Here is a 24,338-nt window from a genome sequence, read left to right as displayed (position 1 = left end):
GGCTGCGAAGTGCTTCTTGGTGCTTTGCCACATTACACCTATGGCCATGAGCTTTTATTATGCGCAGTATGAATCGAATCTGAATTTCACAATTGGCGGCCTCCCCTTGTAAGGGGGCTAGAAGAAGGTGGCTGCTATGTATTTTCTACACTGTTGTGGATATAGCAGCGTTATCTGGTTATACATTGTTACTGCTCAGCTTTTCAGAGCGGAACAAGACAAAATCTAGTAACCCAAGGCTTTATCTTCAAACATTTGGACTGCAGCTCACGAAATTGAGGTTTGGTGACGTCACGTGTGCTGCACTGCTGTTGAAATAGCTCGTTAATATTTTATAAATTTTAGTCTTCATTTACTTATTTTAAAGTTTATTTGTGCTAATATTTGCCGTAGAAGTAACTTATTAGTGGATTTTCATTAATCTCAGTCTTTCTTCCTGTGTTATTGACTCGAGTGGTCTATTATTTGTGAGTGTGCGTTTGTCGTTCGTCTAAACCTCGCGCCTCAGTTGTGTGTTTACATTTTGCGGCGTGCACTGCAGCTGTAGCGGTTATAAGCTAAGTACTGACAAACTTCTTTGTGCTCTGTAATACAGTTACTAAATTTAATAGATTTCGGTGGTGTTGCGCGCCGTTTGTGTCGAAATAACTACTTAATAAACTTTTGTAATCATCCGCTCGCTGTGTTTTTTAGTTTTCAGTGTGTTGAAGTCGTTTAGTAAATTCCGTGCTTTAGTTTTCAACTGATGTTTATTATTCTTTACAGTGAAATATTTCAGTAATATTTTCATTCAGTGTTTTAACTTCGAATAGTGTTACAGTGGTCTTTTTAATTTTTTGGTTTTAGCTAATAATTTTGTGAAGTTTTGCTGTTTTCGGTATTGGCTGTGTTGTAGTAGTATTAATACAAGTAGCTGCTTTCTTAGTAGGCAGAGAATTTCGAGACCATTATTGTTACTTCTTAAATAGTTGTACTGGTGTAATTGATCTTTGGTAACGTAGACATATAGTTTTTTTCAGTAACTGCAAAATTTTACCGTGAGTGAAAAGTGTGGGCTCTGTCGTAGGTTTGTGAGTAGCGGATTACGGTGTGGGATTTGTTCAAAGTATTTTCATTGGGGGGGAAAGCAGTGGGGAAGCCATTGGTAATTTTAGGGAGATCCTCTCCTGGGAATGAAGAATCTGTAGTAGAAACGAGTTAATAGAGGAGCAGGAGAATAAGATCTGTGCTCTTCAGGAGCAGTTACAATGCGCAAAGGAGGAAATAGATAGGTTGAGGAGGGTGAAGGGTGGTGGGGAATGGCAACTGGCAGTTGGCAAGAAGGTAGCTAGAAAGAGGAGGTATTCAGACAGTTTTACTTTGCATACATGCAATAGATACGCCCAACTGTCAGAGTTGAGTGGAGAGGAGACTGGTGTAGCTGTAGATGTGGAGAACTTGCAGCAGTCCTCAGCAATTAGGAGGACTAGGTTAGTTGCAAAGTCTAGCAGAAAGAAGGTCCTGCTGCTAGGTAGTTCCCACGGTAGAGCTGTGGGCCAGGAGTTGCAGGAAGTGTTCAGGAGTGAGTACCAGGTCACCAGCATTGTGAAGCTTAGTGCAGGGATGGCTCAGGTGACTGAAAGCATAGGGGAGTTATGTAAGAATTTTATGAAGGAGGATCAGGTAGTGATAGTGAGTGGAGCAGGGAACAGTCTCGACAGGGATGGGGAATATGATGTCAGTGGTGACTTGGTTAAGATAGCTACTCAAACTGGTGGCACTAATGTGCATTTCGTGCAACTTTTTCAACGTCATGACCGGCCTCACCTTAGTGCGGTTGTTAGGCGCGTTAATGTGTCGCTGGGGATAGCACTGATGGCGAAGGGCTTGGATCACATCTCGGTGGTGCCAGTTGGGTCTATCAGTAGATGGGGTTTCACTAGGCACGGCTTGCACCTCAATGGGCGTGGGAAGGGGAGGCTGGCTTAGCTTATAGGTGACAGTGTTGTGGGTGGTGGTGGTAGTGGTGTCACTCATGGAAAAATTCCTGTAGTAGTTGGTGTTAGAGCTGCACCTTTTATAGGTTGAAGACAGCTGATAGGTATACTTGCTTAAAGGAGGTCCCTCTAACTAAGGGCTCACCGTCAGAGGATGTAATGTCTCCAAGTAGAGAAGAAATTAGCATATTTCATCAAAATATAAGAGGTATTAGTGATAATGAACTGCTGCTAGATGTTAACTCTGAAATTATTCTTATATCAGAGTACCACTTAAATAAGTTGATAATTCAGAGGCTTCCTTTATCAGGCTACAGATTAGCTGGCTGTTTCTCAAGGAATTCCTTGCGTGATGCGGGAGTGGCTCTGTACGTAAAAAACAGTATTTCATTTGAGTCTATAAACGTATCACGACACTGCACTGAACAGATATTTGAAAGTTGTGCAGCATTAGTTGAATTTAGTGAAACTAAACTTCTAATTGCTGTTGTTTATAGGTCCCCTAACTCAGACTTCAGAGCATTTTTGCTTAAGCTAGCGAGGGTTCTTGATTCAATTTGTACGAAGTACCAGAAAGTAGTTATATGTGATGACTTCATTATTAATGTTGCATATTATTGTGCAAGAAAAAGGATGTTGGTAGATCTCCTAAATTTATATGATCTGATGAAAACTGTGATTTTTCCAACTAGAGTGCAGGGGAACAGTATCACAGTCACAGACAATATTTTTATTCATTCTTCATTACTAGATGGGCTTTCTGTTAGTAAAAGCAAGAATGGCCTTTCAGAACATGATGCACAAATGTTAACTCTAAAAGGCTTTTGTACTCAAACCAATGTTATATTTAATTACAAACTATGTAGGAAAGTTAATCCAACAGCAATTGAGAGTTTTTTAAAACTTGTCAAGGAACAAAAGTGGCAAGAAGTTTATAGTGCCAATAATATAGATGATAAATACAATGCTTTCCATAACACATTTCTCATGCTCTTTGAGAGTTGCTTTCCATTAGAACATTCTAAAAGGGGTATTAGCAGTAATGGACAGCCCGGTTGGCTGACTAGTGGGATAAGGATATCTTGTAGAACAAAGTGGGAGCTATATCAAAAAGTTAGAAGTAGTCACAATCAAACTACAGTAGCCCATTACAAACAGTACTGTAGGGTGCTTAAAATGTTATTAGGAAGGCAAAGAGTATTTGGTATGCAAATAGAATAGCTAATTCACAGGATAAAATTAAAGCCATATGGTCAGTTGTGAAGGAAGCAGCACAAGGTCGATGATATAAAGTCAGTTTGCAGTAATAATATTTCTGTTACTAATAAATCAGATACATGTACAGTATTTAACAATCATTTTCTGAGCATTGCTGGTGAATTAAATAAAAATTTAGTTTCTACAGGAAATCATATAAATTTCTTAGCAAATGTCTTTCTGAGATTGATGTCTGAAATACTCCTCTCCGATACAGACAAGAGGGAGATTGAGTCAGTAATTAATTAACTAAAGACTAAGGTTATGATGGAGTGTCTAACAGAATATTAAAGTACTGTGCTGCACATGTTAGCCCTGTAGTTAGCCATATTTGTAATTTTTCCTTTAGGAATGGTCAGTTTCCTGAGCGATTTAAGTACTCAGTAGTAAAGCCGCTTTACAAAAAGGGAGAAAGGGATAATATAGATAATTTTAGACCTATTTCTATTCGATCAGTGTTTGCAAAAGTTATCGAGAAGGCTGTGTACATAAGGTTAATTCATCATTTTATATCACACGATTTGCTATCAAATGTACAGTTCGGCTTTACAAGTCGTTTAACAACTGAACATGCTATATTCTCGTTTCTCTATGAGGTACTGGATGGGCTAAACAAAAAGTTTCGAACGGTTGACGTATTTTTTGATTTCACTAATCATTTGACTGTGTTGATCTCATAATATTGCTCCAGAAGTTGGACTATTACGAAATAAGGGGAGTAGCTCACAATTGGTTCACCTCTTACTTTAGCAACAGGCAGCAAAACGTCAGTATTCTCAATGTTGATAACGGCTGTGATGAGAGATCTGAGTGGGGTACTGTCAAGTTGGGGGTGCCCCAGGGATCAGTGTTGGGGCCGCTCCTATTCCTTATTTATATAAATGATATGCCCTCTAGTATTATGGGTAACTCTAAAATATTTCTGTTTGCTGATGACACTAGCTTGATAGTAAAGGATGATGTGTGCAACATTGACTCGGTTTCAAATAGTGCAGTACATGACCTCAGTTCATGGCTTGTAGAAAATAAACTAACGTTAAATCACAGGAAGGCTCAGGTTTTACAGTTTCTAACACACAATTCAACAAAACCTGACGTTTTAATCTCACAGAACGGGCATATGATTAGTGAAACCGAACAGTTCAAATTTCTAGGTGTTCAGACAGATAGTAAGCTGTCATGGAAAGCCCACGTTGAGGATCTTGTTCAAAAACTTAATACGGCCATTTTTACTATTCGAACGGTATCAAAAGGGAATGATACTTCGACACGTTAATTAGTCCACTTTGCTTATTTTCATTCACTTATGTCGTATGGTATTATGTTTTGGGGTAACTCTTCCCATTCTGGAAGGATATTTTTGACTCAGAAACGGGCGGTTCTGGCAATAAGTGATGTGTGTTAACGAACCTCTTGTCGGCCTCTGTTCATTAGTCTGGGTATTGACACTGGCCTCTCAATATGTATATTCCTTATTGTCCTTTCTTGTTACCAATATTAGTTTATTCCCAAGAATAAGCAGCTTTCACTCGGTTAATACTCGGCAGAAATCAAACCTCCATTTGGATCGGACTTCCTTAACTCTAGTGCAAAAAGGTGTGCAGTAAACTGCTGCATATATTTTCAATAAGCTCCCACTCGAATTCGAAAGTCTTAGCAGTAATCCACATGCTTTCAAATTGAAAATGAAGAGTTTCCTCATGGATCACTCCTTCTATTCCGTCGAGGAGTTCCTTGAAAAATTAAGCTGATTCTTTTGTATTGCTGATAGCGTTTATTTAAACTTATGGACAAACTTTTTCAGGTTTATGAACATTTATTTTTACGTGTTATTACTTTTATGTTGTGAGATCATGTACTGACACGTTCCATGACCTTGAAGATTTGCTCCTCAATTTGGTCCTACGGAACTTGATGTGTAAATAAATAAATAAATAAATAAATTGTAGAAAGTGCTGCAAATATTAGAGGACTCCAGAGTGTGTGGTTTCAGATAAGAGAAGTGTTCTCAGATACAACATCAAACAGAAGTTCACTGCAAAGGAAGCTGAAGCATGAATGGTAACATATCATTTGTGTTGCATTAAAAGCCGGTCAAAAGCGGTGAAGTACGATGAACTGAACATAACAACAATGACCTGTAACAACTGTAAGAGAATCATCATGCAGCAAACACAGCAAGAAACACAGCAAGAAAACAATTATACGTTCGAAGTGTACAGAAAGTGATGACAAGTGATCCCAGAAACTGTGTAATGTAAATTGCTGTATTTAATCTAAAATTTCTGTAATGTTTCTGAATTACAATGGAGTGTTCTTCAATAACTCTATACTGACTTTTACTACCATTGTAAAGAGATACTGCTCACTAAAATGAGACTAAATGAACTTAAATGATGAAAAGATTGGAAAGGCTAAATGTGATTTTATACAGTATGCTAAAAGAAATTTACAGTTTCTTGATATTTATTGCACACAGCAGCTTTCTATACTACATTCTGTAATAAATGTGAATAAAATTTAAAGGAATATGAATTACAAAAATTTTTATGTTGGACATAATGTACCCTCCCCTAGCTACTGTGCATTGTGGAAAATACCATGGTACTGAACGGATTAACGTAGAAATTGCGTCGAGGAGATGAATGAGGGTAACCCAAAGCCGGAAAATAAAACAAAAATGAAAGCATCCTTCGGAGAACGAGCTGTGAATCTTTGTACACACAATTTTAATCCCCTGAAATAATTACTGAGTGCTGTAAAGTAACTGAAGGTGTCGTAGCTTCTGGAGATGACCTATTCATGGCGGCAGCAGGAGTTTCCTAACCGTAGAGCAATAAAGACCTTGATAGATGCCATCCGTGTTACACTACATAAAAGAATGTTTCTGTTACTGAATGATAAGTTATTTCCGAATAAGAAGCCAACTGTAAGAGTGGAATGGGTACCCACTGCACGCGAACAAATATGCCGCAATCTTGAAGGACACTTGAATGGAAAGTTCAGTTTCCTCGATCAAGTAAGTATAGTTTCTGTGAAATTAAATTTTTTTTCTTAAGATGTCACGTATTTAATCAACAACGTTTAAAGGCCTTTGCATGCAACAAGTATGTGTAACAGCGGCCACAGCCGTCATTGGGCAAACTTGCGATGCGTTCTGATTGATGTGGCAGCTACACTCTTGGGAGCCTTCTGAACCACGCCAGCAGCTATTCCTGGTCATACTAGCTACATAATACCAAGACATTTTGGTTTGGTACTAGACTGAAGTGTACTGGCTGAAAGTATTTAATGTAGTCCAACGGAGTCGTCAATGTTAGATGTGCCGACCCAGTTCGAGGGTGTCGGAGAAGTGTAGGTTTGTCAGGGTGGCCGTTACGACCCTCTCACCCCGAGCGTGGTCTCGAGCAATGAGTAGCAAGACTTGATTCAGGAGGGCACACGTTGCAAAAATATACGTTGATTATTCTTGGATTACGTACGGTAATGCTGGAGGTTCTAGCTCAGAGAGAAAACTGTCCATCAAACCAACGGTCCTTGGTGACCTTGCTCATTGTGAACAGCGTAGATTGCCTAGGAGTGGAGCGATCTTCCATGGCAGGTAATAGCTCAGCGCATAGTCAGTGCCGGCGTCACACCCTCGCAACATAGCCACACAGCAATAGGATTTTGTTGCCAGCCATCCAAGCAGCGGTTTTCTGTGATGGGAGTATCGTCCACCCAACTTCGAGGTGGCAGCGTACAGTGGCACTAATTACTAGATTCTTAGTGGTTAATAGTGTCCCAGTTCGGCAATAGGGACCATTAGTGCGATAAGGACAATTGTAGGAGTCGCACAGCGAGGGGCTTCTTGTATGACACTGACTGTGCCTGCACCAGTGAACGGTTACTGATCTACAATGCTTCTCCAAACTCCACGGCAGTTGAACGCCTAACAGTAGTTGCTGACTCAACGCTATATGCTAGCTGGGCAGACGACATATATACGTGCCCTGGCCCCTTGTGTTATTATGTAGACTCCCCCAGATGTGACACAGTCCATCTTTCAATAAATTTCAAGAAATACGTAAGCATTTGAAGGGCATATCCGCTAGTGGTATCTTCTGCACGAAAGACTCAAACAAGGGGTTTAATCAGGAGATTGAAGTAAAACAAAGAAGTAGAACTCATAGATGTATGTGCCTTGAGAGCCTCTTCATGCTGTAACAAAGGTTTTAATTTTTCAGATTCAATTAGTGGTGGTGGGATATTTTGAAAAATTTCAAGTTATTACAAAAACTTGTTTATGCAACTCTTAAGAACATTAATTGTGTACCAACTTCTACATGGAAAAGAATTTGTATACGTCATATTTTCGAAGATATCCCTCTAAAACTAATATGCCAAATTACTTTCTAGGAGGTGTTTTGCCGCTTAGAAGTGAAACTGTGTATAAACATATACTGCATTATTTTACCCACTCTACATATCCGCCAAGTTTCATCAAGATCGCTTCTTTACACTTGGAAATATTCCATTCGTAGTTACGTAGGCCTACAAGACCGACGGTGCTAGATTTGCGTTCCGCGGTCGGGGTGCAGGAAGTAGAGTGGTTGGTGTGCACAGATCAAACGAAAGATTGACGCCTCAGGTGGTGAGACAGGGTAGTCGTTCTGACTGTGGAGGTTATTGACACTTTAGATGTTATTTACAGTAGGAAAAACTGGACACCATTGATCAAGGTGATGGTATCAAAAGGGCACGACTTGGGTGAGTATGTCTGTGGTGCCCTACGCGGAGGCAAGGCTGTGTTAGCAGAACAGCGAAACGTGGCCCTATTTCGGTGCTTCAAATTAATGGAAACACTGCATGTGACGGCCATGGATGGTCTCCCCGAAGGCTGCAAATCGTGAAGCTCTGCCGAAGCGCCTTCTGTGCCCTCACACTATATGACCAGCGACTAACTGTACTTTGTCGACTGTATATGTTCCATAGAATTTGCACAAACGTTTGTGAATATTCTCCGCAGTTCCTTAATCTTCAGTGAGAAATTCAATTATGGTACCTTGTTAATAACGTACATTACCTACAGACGACATTTTGAAACTGTCCTGCAGCCATGCTATCTGTTGGAAGTGTCGGAATCTTGGCGCCCTCACTCAGGAGACTTCAGATAATCCTTACGTAACATTTCGTATTCGTAGCATTGTTTTCGACTGACAAAAAAAAATGCGGTGCATTACTATCTGCGCAACCCTTGTATGTAGCATCCCATCTACGTGTAGCACGTTAACAAGGGAACAATAATGGCAGAAAACAAAATACTAAATGTTTCTAGATTAAACCGGCGTATACCTTTTTAAATTTTAGCACCTTACTGGGGATTCAGCGACGAAACATTTCGCCATGATAACAGCTGACACATTTCAGTCTTTCATTGAGCGAGTCTTCAGACTGCGCCACTCATTAATCTCTCAGGTATGAAAGCAGTGAAGTCTTTTCTCTGATGGTGATCATTACTCATTAATGTCAGGCCCCCTCAGCGTCTGTCAGATGAATAAACTTAGATAATCCTTCTCAATGTGCTAAATTAAGCATCGTTAGTACTGGACATAGTAAATAGTTATATTTCGTGTTATTTTAACTGATCTTACAAGAGAATTATTAGACCTCTTATTCACATACTTTGACGAGTCTTACGTATACTGTAGAGAGGCCTATGCTGGGTATCCGTCTAGCTGCTTTTCGTGCCATGGCACCTGTTTCCAAGAAAACTGAGGTTGAAGTTTTGTGTGTATTTCCTACACCTGTAACTCTAATTGTGTTTTCGATCAAGTGAGTGTAGCGCAGCGGTTAAATTTTACAGCCACCATGTAGTTGCTACAGGTTAAGATCTTGACTGGATGTGGAGCAAAATTATTCTGAAATAGTCATTTTCACCGTAATTGTATCATTAGTGAATTAATCATTACAGGAAAGTTTTTTCAAATTGATATCCCGTTTGTTACAGAATAGATCATAGAATCACCTTTCTCACTATTACTTACATCACTTACTATGATAGAAAAGAATTCCCGATGGTATTTTCGCAGAATGAGCCTAAGGAAAATATCTGAGAACACCATGCAAATTGAATGGAAGTTACTGCTTTGCAGGCCCACGGATGTTTCAGAAGCGATAAGTGATACCGAAAAAATAGATTCCGTTTAAATTCAAAAAGATTGTTCTCTCTCGGATCTACTTTGATGTGATCTGCGCGCATTTGATCATTTCAGTGAAAAAAGATGCACTTGCTCATGAAAAATTAATTTTTTTTTTCCTTTTTGTAAGGAATGTACCCTCGAAGAGATTTCTCTATTACTCCTTGCCATGTCGGGAATCCTTTGAAATATCTAAGTGGAACTTTTAATCTTCTTGTAAATATAAAGATCACACTTTGATAAGTTTCAGCACATATGGTGGAAATAATTTGCGCGGTGCAGGTGAATACGTGTCCTGCATCTGCAAAGCTTTCATCGTAAAGTGATTAGTCAGTCCTCGCCACGAATCAATAAAATGAAGAAATTTTACTTGCCGCACATACTCCTGAGTGACCGAGTTTTAAAACTCTTCATGAGCATTTTCGTGAACTTATCTATTTTTTTTTGCAGATCACCATTACATGTTTTACTTTATTAGTCAATCTGTCAACTCTTTTTCGAAAGTCCTCAACTATTTGCAGGATGCATTCTCATCTCTGTCTTGCCCTTCACTGCTTACTCTCTACAGTTCCCTCCACTACCATGGATGCTGAGGTCTGAACATATGTCTCATCATTCTGTCCCTCACGGTTGTTAGTATTTTTAATATGTACATTCCTTCTCCGATTCATTCATTATCTTATCAGTGAACCTTATTTTCAACATTCTTCTGTAGCACATCTCAAGCGCTTCGTTTCTCTTCTCTTCCGGTTTCCCCACTGTCCACGATCCACTACCGTGCATCGTTGCCCTGTAGAACTATATTCTCAGAAACATCTTCCTCAAATTATGGCCCTTGACTGACACCAATGTATTAGCAAGATAACTGAGGTCAAAATTTGAGACGAATACTGTCGTATGTAGCTGGAAATTTTCCGCAGCTGCTAGTGTTTCGTGCACCATTGATAACTTTTAGGAGATGTCGAAACTATGAACCACAAACTGAATACACATTAGGAGATAGTCTGTTGCGAGGATTGATTTTTTAATAAAATTACTAAGGTAAAAATGACTGTTTCTGAATAATTGTGACATATACTATTTGAGGATATTCTGTACGATGAAAATGAAAAGAAAAATGTGCTCTGGATAATTGTGACATATACTATTTGATGATATTCTGCACGATGAAAATGAAAAAAAAAAAATAATATGTAGGAGCAGACTTCGAACCTGTACCAATAGCGACGTAGCCATGAAACTAAGCCGCTGTGCTGCGCTCGCTTGGTCGACACATGTGTCAATTTACATGTATAGGAAATACACACACACACACACACATATATATATATATATATATATATATATATATATATATATATATATATATATATAATCTACCTTGCTTCAGCTTGATGATTACCTACAAAGCGAAGCCATCTGTAGTATCGTATTTAGGAGCCACCTCTCTAGATACGAGCTGCGGATATTTATACCGAAGAGGTCCGTCCACAGACCTTGTGACCATTAGCTATAGACTGCAACCCCAAATAAACAGTGACCCTTTATTTGAACAACCGCTTAACGCAGAAAGATTATTTAATCAGTCACTAATGCTCACGCTCTACGGGCCATTCATCTTTCTGGTTATTGCGATGCATGCAATTATGCATCCAAAATGTACATGCTCCTCACTGAAGATCTGGACTCGGTCTACGTTGAGGGGCATACAAATATGGACGCTAAATTTGACTATTATTCTGGATTTTATTACTCCAAACTGTGATAACTAACAGAAGCATTATTCTTTAACTAACATAAATTTTATAGTCATACATTTGTACACTAATTAAAAGTGAAAGGGTACAAGATAATACTTTAATTGGCCTCGTAATTAAACCAGAAACGCTTGGGACTGGTTTTGTGGTATCCAGTTCACACGGTCATTAATTTCATACTTCATGATATTACTTATCCCCACACTTTGAAACATCGCTAACGACCAGATAAAATACTACTCTAACCACAATGATACTGACATTCACTTTATAACACCGCAAAAAAGTAGTTTACTTGCTCATCTGAAGAGGAATGTTGCAGGTAATGACACTCTCCTTAAGAAAAACCCCATTCACATGATGTACGTTACTCAACCAATAAACTCAGGGGGCCTATTTCGCACGGGCTTTATGCGAACAAAAACGGGTTCCACTGCTCTGTGACACTCATCTTAGGGACGCCTCGGCTAACTAATTTGCACACGTTTCATTTCATTACCTCACACTCGCATAAAGCTATTGTAACTCTCAGACACCGTGAACGGCACTTCAGACTGACCCGTGCAATGCCCATCTATGGACCTCGAGTCCAACTTCGTGTTTCTGCTCACCACCTTGTCCTTTCCCACGTATTAGGACAACACACGAGATGTGACTTGATACAATAGAAGAATTTTCGAAATATGTCACAAACACGCAACAAGTCGATCACGAAGCGTCTGAAGGTAACGAGATCTCCCACACAATTAATTAACTATTTGTTTATCGTGCTCGCATGCTCGCAGTCCAGAAAAGCAAAGTCGCACACGCATAATCTCAATCCTACACATCCTGCTAATAATTCGGAGTTAACCCCTCATTCTTCCACGTTCCGCGAGCTAATCCCGTGATCCAACCAAGTTATGTATCTAATAGAAAGCCGTTTCCCGAAATTATTTTACTATATATTTAAAAAAAAAATCCTGTGGAAGAAAAACTGTTTAGTTACTAGTCTATCTTACGTATCTCAATACTTTACCAACCATTCACTAACAAGTATACGAACCACATTCAAACTACAACATTTCTTCATTGGCGTCGGCGCCAGACTGTCCAGTATGGCGTGCCACAAAGCCTTCTCTTCAATCCGGTTAGTGGAAGGGAGGCCTGGACTTCCAGTGTCTAGCCAACCTTTAGCACATTGTCTCTGCAATTCCACGTTTATCTTTCACGCACACCCTGGGTGGGTTGACAAAGTTGTTAACAACTGTAACTTGCCTATGCAGAGTCTATTGCAACAGCCTCTAATAAGCAGCAAAGACTTTCATTAAAAGCGTATTGTTAATTACAATCAACCCAACACACTCATTGTGGCATGTCTTTGCAACAAATTGGAAAATGAGAACATCAGGTTACCTTCCATAAGGAAAGTGGGTTCACCCAGCGACTGTGACATGATTTATAAATTATACAGTGCAGCAATTGGTCCTCCTTTTCTGCAGGTTTCATTTGGCAAATCCAGATTTCGGCTAGTGCCTAACCATTATCTGTGCGCTATTTTCTAGGTTCGATGCATGTCAAATCCCTGTTGTTCGGGCGTCAGTCACAGTACTTTGAATATTACTCAAAGTGCAGTAGTATTCAAAAAAATGGCTCTGAGCACTATGGGACTTAACATCTAAGGTCATCAGTCCCCTAGAACTTAGAACTACGTAAACCTAACTAACCTAAGGACATCACACAACACCCAGCCATCACGAGGCAGAGAAAATCCCTGACCCCGCCGGGAATCGAACCCGGGAACCCGGGCGTGGGAAGCGAGAACGCTACCGCACGACCACGAGATGCGGGCAGTAGTATTCAAAGAAGTGTGACTGACACGCGAATAACGGGGAACTGACATGCATCGACACTAAAAAATAGTGCATTGATAATGGCTAGGCACTAACCGAAATCTGGATTTGCCAAATAAAACGTGCAAAGAAAGGACGACTGACTACTGCACTCTGTAACTTATAAAACGAGAACACTTGGAAAAGATGCGTTGTACAATAATACAAATAAATCTGACAATAGCTCCCATTTCTTCTCCATAGACTATTATGTTAAAATACAGCCATTTATGGGCTGGTGTCAGAGCGTCAATGAAAACTGTGAAAGCGAAACAACGTTTCTCTTTCAAAGGATTCTCTTCAAATCAGACTTAATTGGCTGGCAGAGGTATCATCGAACAACCCTCATGATAATTCTCGCTCACGAACAGAGCGCGGGAAAAATGAACACCCACATCTCTCCGTACGAGCTCTAATGTCTCTTCTTTTATTATGATGTAGGTCGGTGTCAAAAAAATAATTTCGTATATCAGAGGAGAAAGATGGTGACTGAAATTTCGTGAGAAGATCCCGCCACAACGCGAAACAGTCTTTGAATTAATAATGCTCAACCCAAACCCTGTATCATGTCAGTCAAACTCTCTCCATTATTACTCAATAATACATAAGGTGCTATCCTTTTTTTCACATACTCGATGTACACCGTTAATCCTATCTGGTAAGGGTTACACATCGCACAACAGTAATGCAAGAGCCGACGGACCAGCGTAGTGTAGGCAGTCTCTTTAGCATATCTGTTGCATCTTCTAAGTGCTCTGCCAGAAACAAACTATTATTGGTTCACCTTCCCCACAACATATTATGTGTATTCTTCCAATTTAAGTTGTTCGTGTTTGTGATTCCTAGGCATTGCTGAATTTACGGTATTTATATTTGATTGATTTATCGCGTACTCAAAGTTTAACGGACTCCTTTTAGGAGTCATAAAAATAAACTCACAACTTTCATTAATTAGAGATAATTGCCTATTTCCACACCACACAGGTATCTTATCTAAATCTTTTTGCAATTGATTTTGATCTTCTGATAACTCTACTAGACGGTAAACGACAGTATAATCTACAAAAAGCCTAAGAGGGCTGCGCAGATGGTCTACTATCCAGATAAGGATAAGGAAAAGCAGAGAGCATGTCACACTATCTTGGGGAACGCCAGACATCACTTCTGTTTTACTCGATGACTTTTCACCATTTACTATGAATATGGCCTCTCCGTTACGAAATCATGAATTCACTCTGGCATCTAAGACGATATCTCGTAAGCCCGCAATTTGATTAGTAGTCGCTTATGAGGTCCTCCAGTAAATTCAGAAATGCCTAATCAGTTTGAAATCCCTAGCCGACAGCGCTCAACACTTGCTGTAAGTAAAGATTTGGTGAAGACCGCTGGCCTCGCACGTGGGGTGCAAGAAGAGATCTCTATTTGCAGCATCGTTCCCAGAGTGGATCGAGGTCCATTGGTTTGGAGCCGAGTGGAGGGTCTCAACCAGAGGCTTCGTCGACTCTGTGACGGTCTTGGCTGCTGATTTCTAGACTTGCGCTATTGGATTGGGAATTGTAGGACGCCCCTAGATACGTCAGGGGTGCACTGCACTAAGGAAGCGGCTACTCGGAAAGCAGAATACTTGTGGCGTGGACATGGTTTTCTTTTAGGCTAGGCAGTAGTGCGAGGTGTCCTGATGAACACTCACCAGTCGACGTGCTGGCAGGGAAATCAGGACGCGCTCAGTGTAAAGACACTTCCGCTATAAAGATATTAGCAGCAAATTCTCAGAGTGTTCGGAATAAAGTTCCTGAAATTACTGCCCTCCAGGAAGCGTGTGGCGCGCAAATTATTCTCGGGACTGAGACTTGGCTGAACCCTGAGGTAGGAAGTTCTGAAACATTTAGTGAGGGTTGGAAAGTGTATCAGAAAGACAAATTAGACACCATAGGAGGTGGTGTCTTCATTGCAGTTGACAAAAATATTGTGTCTACTGAGGTCGAGGTAGAGTGTGATTGTGAAGTTATCTGGACACGTTTAACAGGGCTAGAAGAAATAAAGTTAATTGTTGGGTGTTATTACCGGCCACCAGGTTCATCGTGACAGTTCTAGAATCATTCAAAGGGAGTCTATACTCTGTATCGCAGAAGTACCCGGATCTTGCTATATTAGTCGGAGGCGACTTCAACCTACCTAGTATAGACTGGGATGTCTATGGATTCATTACAGGTGGTACACACAAGCCGCAGTGCGAATTACTTTTGAAAACATTATCCGAAAACTGTCTTGAGAAGCTAAATCGACAGCCAACGCGTAATGGAAATATTTTAGATCTGGTAGCCACGAACAGACCAGACCGCATCGACGGTGTCAGTGTTGAGACAGGGATTAGTGATCATGATGTTGTCATTACGACTATGGATACGAAAGTTAAGAAGTTGGTCAAGAAGGCTAGGAGAGTATTCTTACTAGAAAGAGCAGATAAGCACTTTTAGCATCCCACTTAGTAAATGAATCGACTTCATTTACTTCCGGTACGATGGACGTGGAAGAATTATGGGCAAATCTTAAAAACATTGTAAATCACGCATTGGAGAAGTATGTGCCGAAAAAGTGGGTTACGGACGGAAAAGACCCATCGTGGTTTAACAGCGCAATTCGGAGAATGCTCAGGAAGCAAAGACAGTTGCACTCGCGATACAAGAAATATCGGGAGAACGAGGACAGGCAAGTTGGTAGAGATTCGTGCTGCTGTAAAAACAGCGATGCGCGAAGCATACTACCACTACCACTGTCATACCTTAGCAAAAGATCTTGCTGAAAACCCAAGGAAATTCAGGTCTTACGTAAAATCGGTAAGCGGGCCGAAGGCTTCCATCCAGTCACTCACTGATCAGTCTGGCCTGGCAACGGAAGACAGCAAAACGAAAGCTGAAATTTTAAATTTAGCATTTGAGAAATCTTTCACGCAGGAGGATCGTACAAACATACCGCCGTTTGAGTCTCGTACAGATTGCCGTATGGAGGACATAGTGATAGACATTGTGAAGCAGCTGAATGGGTTGAAAATAAATAAAATCCTTATGGGATTCCAATTCGGTTTTACGGAGAGTACTCTACTGCATTGGCTCCTTACTTAGCTTGCATTAATCGCGAATCTCTTGTCCAACGTAAAGTCCCGAGCGACTGGAAAAAAGCGCAGGTGACGCCTGTATATAAGAAGCGTAGAAGGATGGATCCTCAAAATTACAGACCAATATCCTTAACATCGGTTTGTTGGAGGATTCTCGAACATATTCTTAGCTCCAATATAATGAATTTCCTTGAGACGCAGATGTTTCTGTCCATGCGTCAGCACGGCTTTAGAAAGCATCGCTTCTGCGAAACGCAATTCGCCCTTTTTTCACATGATTTCTTGCGAACCATGGATGAAGGGTATCAGACGGATACGATATTCCTTGACTTCCGGAAAGCGTTGACTCGGTGCCCCACTGCAGACTCCTAACTAAGGTACGAGCGTATGGGATTGGTTCCCAAATATGTGAGTGGCTCGAAGACTTCTTAAGTAATAGAACCCTGTACGTTGTCCTCGATGGTGAGTGTTCATCGGAGGTGAGGGTATCATCTGGAGTAACCCAGGGAAGTGTGGTAGGTCCGCTGTTGTTTTATATCGACATAAATGATCTTTTGGATGGGGTGGATAGCAATGTGCGGCTGTTTGCTGATGATGCTGTGGTGTACTGAAAGGTGTCGTCGGTGAGCGACTGTAGGAGGATACAAGATGACTTGGACAGGATTTGTGATTGGTGTAAGGAATGGCAGCTAAATCTAAATACAGATAAATGTAAATTAATGCAGATGAATAGGAAAAAAAAACCGTAATGTTTGAATATTCCATTAGTAGTGTAGCGCTTGACACAGTCACGTCGATTAAATATTTGGGCTTAACATTGCAGAGCGATATGTAGTGGGACATGGATGTAATGGCAGTTGTAAGGGAAGGCGGATAGTCGTCTTTGGTTCATTGGTAGAATTTTGGGAAGATGTGGTTCATCTGTACAGGAGACCGCGTATAAAACACTAATACGACCTATTCTTGAGTACTGGTCGAGCGTTTGGGATCCCTGTCAGGTCGGATTGAGGGAGGACATAGAAGCAATTCAGAGGCGGGCTGCTAGATTTGTTACTGGAAGGTTTAATCATCACGCGAGTGTTACGGAAATGCTTCAGGAACACAGGTGGGAGTCTCTGGAGGAAAGGAGGCGTTCTTTTCGTGAATCGCTACTGATGAAATTTAGAGAACCAGCATTTGAGGCTGAATGCAGTACAATTTTACTGCCGCCCGCGGAAAGACCGCAAAGATAAGAGAGATTAGCGCTCGTACAGAGGCATATAGGCAGTCATTTTTCCCTCGTTCTGTTTGGGAGCGGAACAGGGAGAGAAGATGCTAGTTGTGGTACCAGGTACCCTCCACCACGCACCGTATGGTGGATTGTTGAGTATGTATGTAGATGTAGACGTATAGCTAGCTGTGTTTTACAATAACAATGTTTTCGAAATCTGTGTTGAATGTGTGTCAACCGACCGTTCTCTTCTAGGTAATTCATAATTTTGGAACACAATAGATGTTCCAAAATTGTGCTGCATATCGATATTAATGATATGGGCCTGTAATTTCTTGACAGACATATAACAATGTTTGTGCATAAATTTGTATTAATTTCTAAATTTTAAAATCAGTCAGATATTTCTCTTCTTTCTCATACTTAGGATCAATTGTAGGAATATTGGCGTATCTTTGAAGACCTTTACACTTAGGTTGTGTGGTAGGAATACTAGCGCATTTTGTAAATATGTGTTCTGAATATTTGTTTTATACTATCTTTTACGTCCTTGAGAATTTCATCATTACTGTGCAATATCGGCAGTTATCGGTAGTGACATCAAGTGGGAATGACCTCTCTTCGGGTAGGAAGTACAGGAGATTCTCTGGCGCGAGGGAAGTTGTTGATTGATGTGGGGCAAGCCGGAAGCGTGGCGGGCGAGGCGTGGCTGGTGGGCTTAGAGAATTGAACGGAACGTGTGGTGTTCCTAATGCTCAGCTCTGTCTGATTACAGTATTATCAGTGATAAGTGTTGTGTCCGCTGTGTCTGGAAGCGCGCGACCGCTGTGGTCGCAGGTTCGAATCCTGCCTCGGGCATGGATGTGTGTGATGTCCTTAGGTTAGTTATGTTTAAGTAGTTCTAAGTTCTAGGCGACTGATGACCTCAGCTGTTAAGTCCCATAGTGCTCAGAGCCATTTGAACCATTTGATGTTTTGTGTCCGCTGCTGTGGGAGTCACCACCAACACAAACAAGGAAGGAGAGAATAGTTGCGATGGCCGATGGCAGGAATCCAAATTATCTGTACAATGCACATGAATATTATTTCTAAAAAGAAGAGAACCTTTATTTAACTTGTTGTACCTCATCTGTGCAAATAATTTGATAATCTCGTACTACTCGCAGAACGCAGGCTACGTATAGTCTTCCTGGTGCACAGTACTGATGCTCTTGAAGACTGCCATCTTACAGGGGCCGATCAGCAATGGGTAACTGGTTAAATCAGCGTTGCCGAGGGGGCGCTGTACTCTGTCTTTTTGGGGTATGGGGCTGCCCTCTCTTTCCACTGGCGGGCGAATCAGCGCCGTCTTGATGCCGTTTCGTTTTAATGCACTGCTCGGTGTGCGTTCGGTGCTTTAGGACTGCGAAGTAACTGCATCTGTGACAATGTAATCACGTACGAAGAAGACGTTTAAATTAAGGTATGACTGAATTGTGCCTCTGCTGACGGTAATGGAAAAGCGTTGTTTGTTATGGTCTGTCTCTTGTGATACACCGACTACTGTATGTCTACGAAGACAAGGTGCTGAATTAAATAGTGGCCAGTCCTTTGCGATGTGCCAATGGTATTTTAAAAGGAACACTAAAGGCATCGTTACAAGACGCCAGAGTAACAGACTAGTGTTTCTTTAATGATTTTAGTAGCAGTATTACGTTACTGACCTCGTTATTGGTCCTTGTATATTATTTTTTAAGCTGATGAAATTTTGTCGTTTCCACTGTGTATTATATTCCCGTTGCAGGTTAATGAAACCAGAGCACGATCTGTACCGATGAACTGCATGTAATGTTGCTTACGTAAAAGAGAAACGGGCCATATATACGTTCTATGTTCCTGAATTACTACACAGGATAGTGGCAGCAGTTGAGGCGTACTACAACAGAAGTGAACCATTATTTTGTATTCATTACAGGAAGCCGTATTTCTATAAAAGATGTACAGGTGTTCATCTATTGGGCGCAAACCTGGATCGAGAGATCAGTGGGTTCCACAGTTACTGTTTGTTCGATAAAGGCGATAAATCAAGATGGTTTTATAAACGTAGTAATTTTCTATTTCGTTTTTGTTGTTTTCAAAGTAGCCTGGTGTTAATAAGATCATGTAAAGTCTCTGATTACCAGAAACTATATTACGAGAGTTAAGCGTTGGAACTGAAATTTTGATAAGGTATTGCTGCCGTAATTCAACTTTTAGTAGCTTTATAATGTTATTTATTCTTTTATTAACTTACAATCATTACGTTGTACAGTGCTATTATTATAAGTATCGCACATCCCCGTAGAATTATGGTACAAAACTTCTGAAAACCGATTCGTCTTTGTAATTTCAAATATTTACTAAAGAAGAAAAGTCTACAAGTGAGAAAGAACATTATAGAGAAAGAGAAGATCGTTTCTAATACTTTAAATCAAGGAATTATGTCAACAATACGTACATATCTGTACAATGACATGCCATGTCACTGATTTTATCGAAGTTAAGTGTTAATTATTTCGATGAAATTTCCATTTGATTTGATAATTGTGTAAAATACTGTGTGTCACAAGTGTATTACTCAGTAGTCACATTTTAAATGATCTTAGTATTTTGTTGGATCCCCCCTGGCCCTTACAAGCCTTCAGTCCGTCAGGCATAGAGTCGATTAATTTTCTAACATCTGATGTCAGTTTCGTGATGCCACACTTTCACAATCACCTCGAAAAGGTTCTGTTTGGTTTCCCAACCAGTCTCCACAAAGTCTCAAATGAATGTAGGTATGGCGAATTTCCCAGCCGCAGAAGATCTCTGATACTCAGAATGACAGAACGAATTTGAAATGACAGATCTCGACGATATGTAACAGTAGTGAGCTTGGTTGTGACATTACAGAGATTAAATAAGCAGAAATCACCTTTTTTAGATGTGTGGCATGCAGCTAGATCCGGTTGGAAAATCTACATCTACATTTATACTCCGCAAGCCACCCAACGGTGTGCATCTGGGAAAGAAGCATGTGCAGTTAACATCAGACTCACAGCCTCGTACTGACTACTGTTAATTGTTCCCTGAACAAAGTGCAGGGTCCGAACACATTTTTATGCCATTGATACCCATACTTTTACCAAAGGAGCATGTCTCATGGTTCGCTGAAAGCTGTCGGAACCGACCCTTTCGTTGAGGTCACAGCTGACGACCTGTGGTCTATCGCTCACCATGGAAAATCGGCTCTCATCAGAAAATATAACAACCTTCCAGTGCTCTTATTTGCAGTGCACGTGCAGTGCGGCTCATGCCTGCCTTTTTTTGCTCAATGCAGCAGTTAAAAATGGCTTCCTCCTGGGAACTATGGCCTTCATTCCCATTGCGTAGAGTCTGTTCCTAACAGTTGATGAGCTGCAATCAACTCAAGTTGCCTCTGGCCTTGCTTTTTCCAGTTTAACTGAGGTAGCACTCCTGTTTTTGGTGCTTAGACGACGAGGGCGAAGAAGTGAGTGGGCGCCGGCTTTGTGCTAAATTTTCCACATTTCCTTTGGTCATAAACTTCGGCAGATTTCGACTCACAGCTGACCTCGGACAGTTTAATCTCTTCTTAAGTTTACTGGCGTATAGTCCTTCGTTGTGTAAGGCCTCGATTTACCTTTTCTGGTACGGGTAAATTCATGAGTTTTAACCATGACAGTAAGTGCACGCGCGTATACTAGAAAGAAAATTTTTAAAAATCTAGCAGAGGCAATTAACGCCAAAACAGAGCAATTTCTGAGGCAGTAATCGAAATTATGAGATTGTAGTCGCTTGGCTTTGTCACAAGCCACCCCCCCCCCCCCCCAACTAACAAAAAAAGTTTCATACACATTTATGCGTGAGGATATGTACCTAACAAAAGAATATCATTGCAGTCATGGGAACACAGCACTTTATAACAGTTGTGTAGTCAATTTATCTATACTTGGCGTAATTTTATCAATAAATTTGACCATCTATTGTATACTTAGTCAATCGCCTCCACTGGAAAAATTTTTGCGTCGATTTACCTGCTGCCGCTACACTATCAATACAAGTGACGTAAAGCAAATCCATATTGTGGTTGAATTTGTTGATTTTGTAGTTCTCGAAAAGGGGTGGGTGAGCTGGGGATTTTTTTAACTGCTTCCTATACTGCCGCCACTTGCAATACGGCGGTGGATGCGGCTGGAGCACGCCCTCTGGCGGACGAAAAAGCGCTGTCCTCTTGCCGGCGCAGCCTACAATAAGCCGTTACCGCTCTCGCTCTAGCGGTGCGGCAGCGCCAATGCGGCGGCTGCGACTGCCGGCCGCGGCGCTACGAGAGAGTAACACGGGTTGGCCCGCTCACCGGCGGCGAATATTCGATTCTGAGCAGGCTGGGAAGCGGGCGGGCAGGCGGTGGAGCAGAGCAGAGTGCGGCGCGGCGCGGCGCGGCTGCAGCAGATGGCGGGAATCCGCCGCCGCAGCCATCGGCAGGCGATCAGCCGGCTGGCTTCCGGCCGATTGCGAGCGACGGCGCCGCCGACGCCGCCGACGCCAGCCAATCGCGGGGCCCCGATGCTCTCCGCGTCTGGCGAAGAGGAGGCGTCGTCTCCGCGCAGCGCTTTCCGGGATCGGCTGCACGGAAATGAGGGAAGAGACCCTCCCAAAAGAGTGTGCGTCTCTATAATCTGATTCTCATTTGTCTTAAAGGGCGCGGAAAGTGCGAGAACTACGCTCGGAGGTATTCCAGTGTAGTGACAATTACTGCTGAGAACTAAAAAAAGGTAACAAGAAGGCAAAGTATGTGTTGCGTTTTCATTTCGTTTTGCCAGCCTTAAGGGGGGAGGGGGGATGTACGTACAACTAGTCAAATATGTTGAAACTTTTTTGCCACCAGATAGATCCGTATCATTTTAGAAATATTGTCTCAATTTTCAGAGTTCAGTTCATGCTACAAATAACGTGAAAGCCATCATCTTCCAAATAATGAGCAGTGCCAGGTTCCCTCTTCTAAATGTCTCTGTCCTTATTCGCAATATCTTATTATTTCCTACCATATCAGCATACATACGCAGAATGTATACGGCTGTTAGCCCATTTACTGTGTGATAGATTACGATTTATTGAAGAAACGTAGTCATGGACTGTGCGGCTGGTCCCGGCGGAGGTTCGAGTCCTCCCTCGGGCATGGGTGTGTGTGCTTGTCCCTAGGATAATTTAGGTTAAGTAGTGTGTAAGCTTAGAGACTCATGAGCTTAGCAGTTAAGTCCCATAAGATTTCACACACATTTGAACAGTTTTGAAGAAACGTAAACATGGTGGAAAACGAACTCGAACACAAACTATAATATGCCCATTTAGAAGGGATGTCGAAAAAGAACATATTGTTCATCTTTAAAACTCGCTCATATGACACTTACCTGGTATACAGTGAGGGTTAACACTAAGCCCTTAAGGGAGTAGAATTTGAAACACAGTGCTCACTGAAAACATACTAAAGTAGATTGATGTGCGTATTGCTGTTTTGAAATGTCAGTGAAGGATAAGACTCAAAGGGATGGCGAGAAGGATCATACTAGAAGGAAAGAGCTACACGAAGATCTAAAAGACCACATGTATGGTTTTGGCTAACATAAAGGCAATTTTTTCTGGCATAAATGCTAACAAAATATTTTTTCTGTCTTGTTTGCCACTTTCGTTTTTTCAGTGTATCAGGAACATTTTTCACTGAACCATTAGAGATAAAAAGTTTAAAGATTCTACAAACTTTTTACGTACTGTAACGCACCTTCTTGTGGTGGAAAGTTTTTCAAAGTGCGTTACTGTCAGATCTATTTAAATTTTGTGAAATGAAAATTGCTGTGTCACACGCACATACATTTAAAACATTGCTGCGAGAGTTCTAAGACTGGTATTAAGAAAATGGCACACATAAAAATGGTTCAAATAGCTCTGAGCACTATGAGACTTAACTTCTGAGATCATCAGTCCCCTAGAGCTTAGAACTACTTAAACCTAACCAACCTAAGGACATAGCATACATCCATGCCCGAGGCAGGATTCAAACCTGCGACCGTAGCGGTCGTGCAGTTCCGGACAGTAGCGCCTAGAACAGCTCGGCCACCCCGGCCGGCAAACTGGCTCACAGACTTGTTTGTATAATTACTAAGAATAATCTGTAACATTTTGAAGGTGATACGTAACGTAACCTTTTGGAAATGTTCCTCATGTAATAGTACATCTTCTAAAAGTATCCACCAAGAGCGTTATTAAATTATTTGACAAAAATTTGGAAAATAGAAAAAAATCCACATATTAGCCATCAGCGTAATTGAAACACATGTAAAACTTAGGTGATGTATCTCTCTAACAGTAAAAGTAGCCGGCCAGTGTGCCCGTGCGGTTCTAGATGCTTCAGACTGGAACCGCGTTACCGATATGATCACAGGATCGAATCCTGCGTAGGGCATGGATGTGTATGGTGTCCTTAGGTTAATTAGGTTTAAGTAGTTGTAAGTTCTATAGGACTGATGACCTCAAGTGTTAAGTCCCATAGTGCTCAGAAACATTTTTAGTAAAAGTAACATTAACTAATATGTACCCGTGTATTTTCTCTTAAGCTCCACCGTAACGTAGAAGTAACATACTGAAAGACGTACTTTCCACTGAGGTACTCTTCGATAACAGCAATCTTGACCCTAGAAATATACACAAGGGTCTTTTCGATCCTGAATATTTTTGTTTGTTACTGCGGTTGCGTCACCGCACATGCACAGCCCGCTGCCATCAATGTAAATTCAGCATTGAGTGAGACATAGTAAAGGAAGGACGTTCGAAGTTGTGAGACGTTGTTGTTTAGTTAATTTGACACAGATATTTTTAAAAGGGTTACTGCGACCTCGGAGTACACAATGTGTAACCGTTCCATCGCTGAATGTGAGGCATATTTAGGTGAAAATGGCACACA

The sequence above is a fragment of the Schistocerca americana genome, chromosome 7 (assembly GCF_021461395.2).
Source record: "Schistocerca americana isolate TAMUIC-IGC-003095 chromosome 7, iqSchAmer2.1, whole genome shotgun sequence".
Lineage (NCBI taxonomy): Eukaryota > Metazoa > Arthropoda > Insecta > Orthoptera > Acrididae > Schistocerca > Schistocerca americana.
This window is presented reverse-complemented; position numbering follows the sequence as displayed.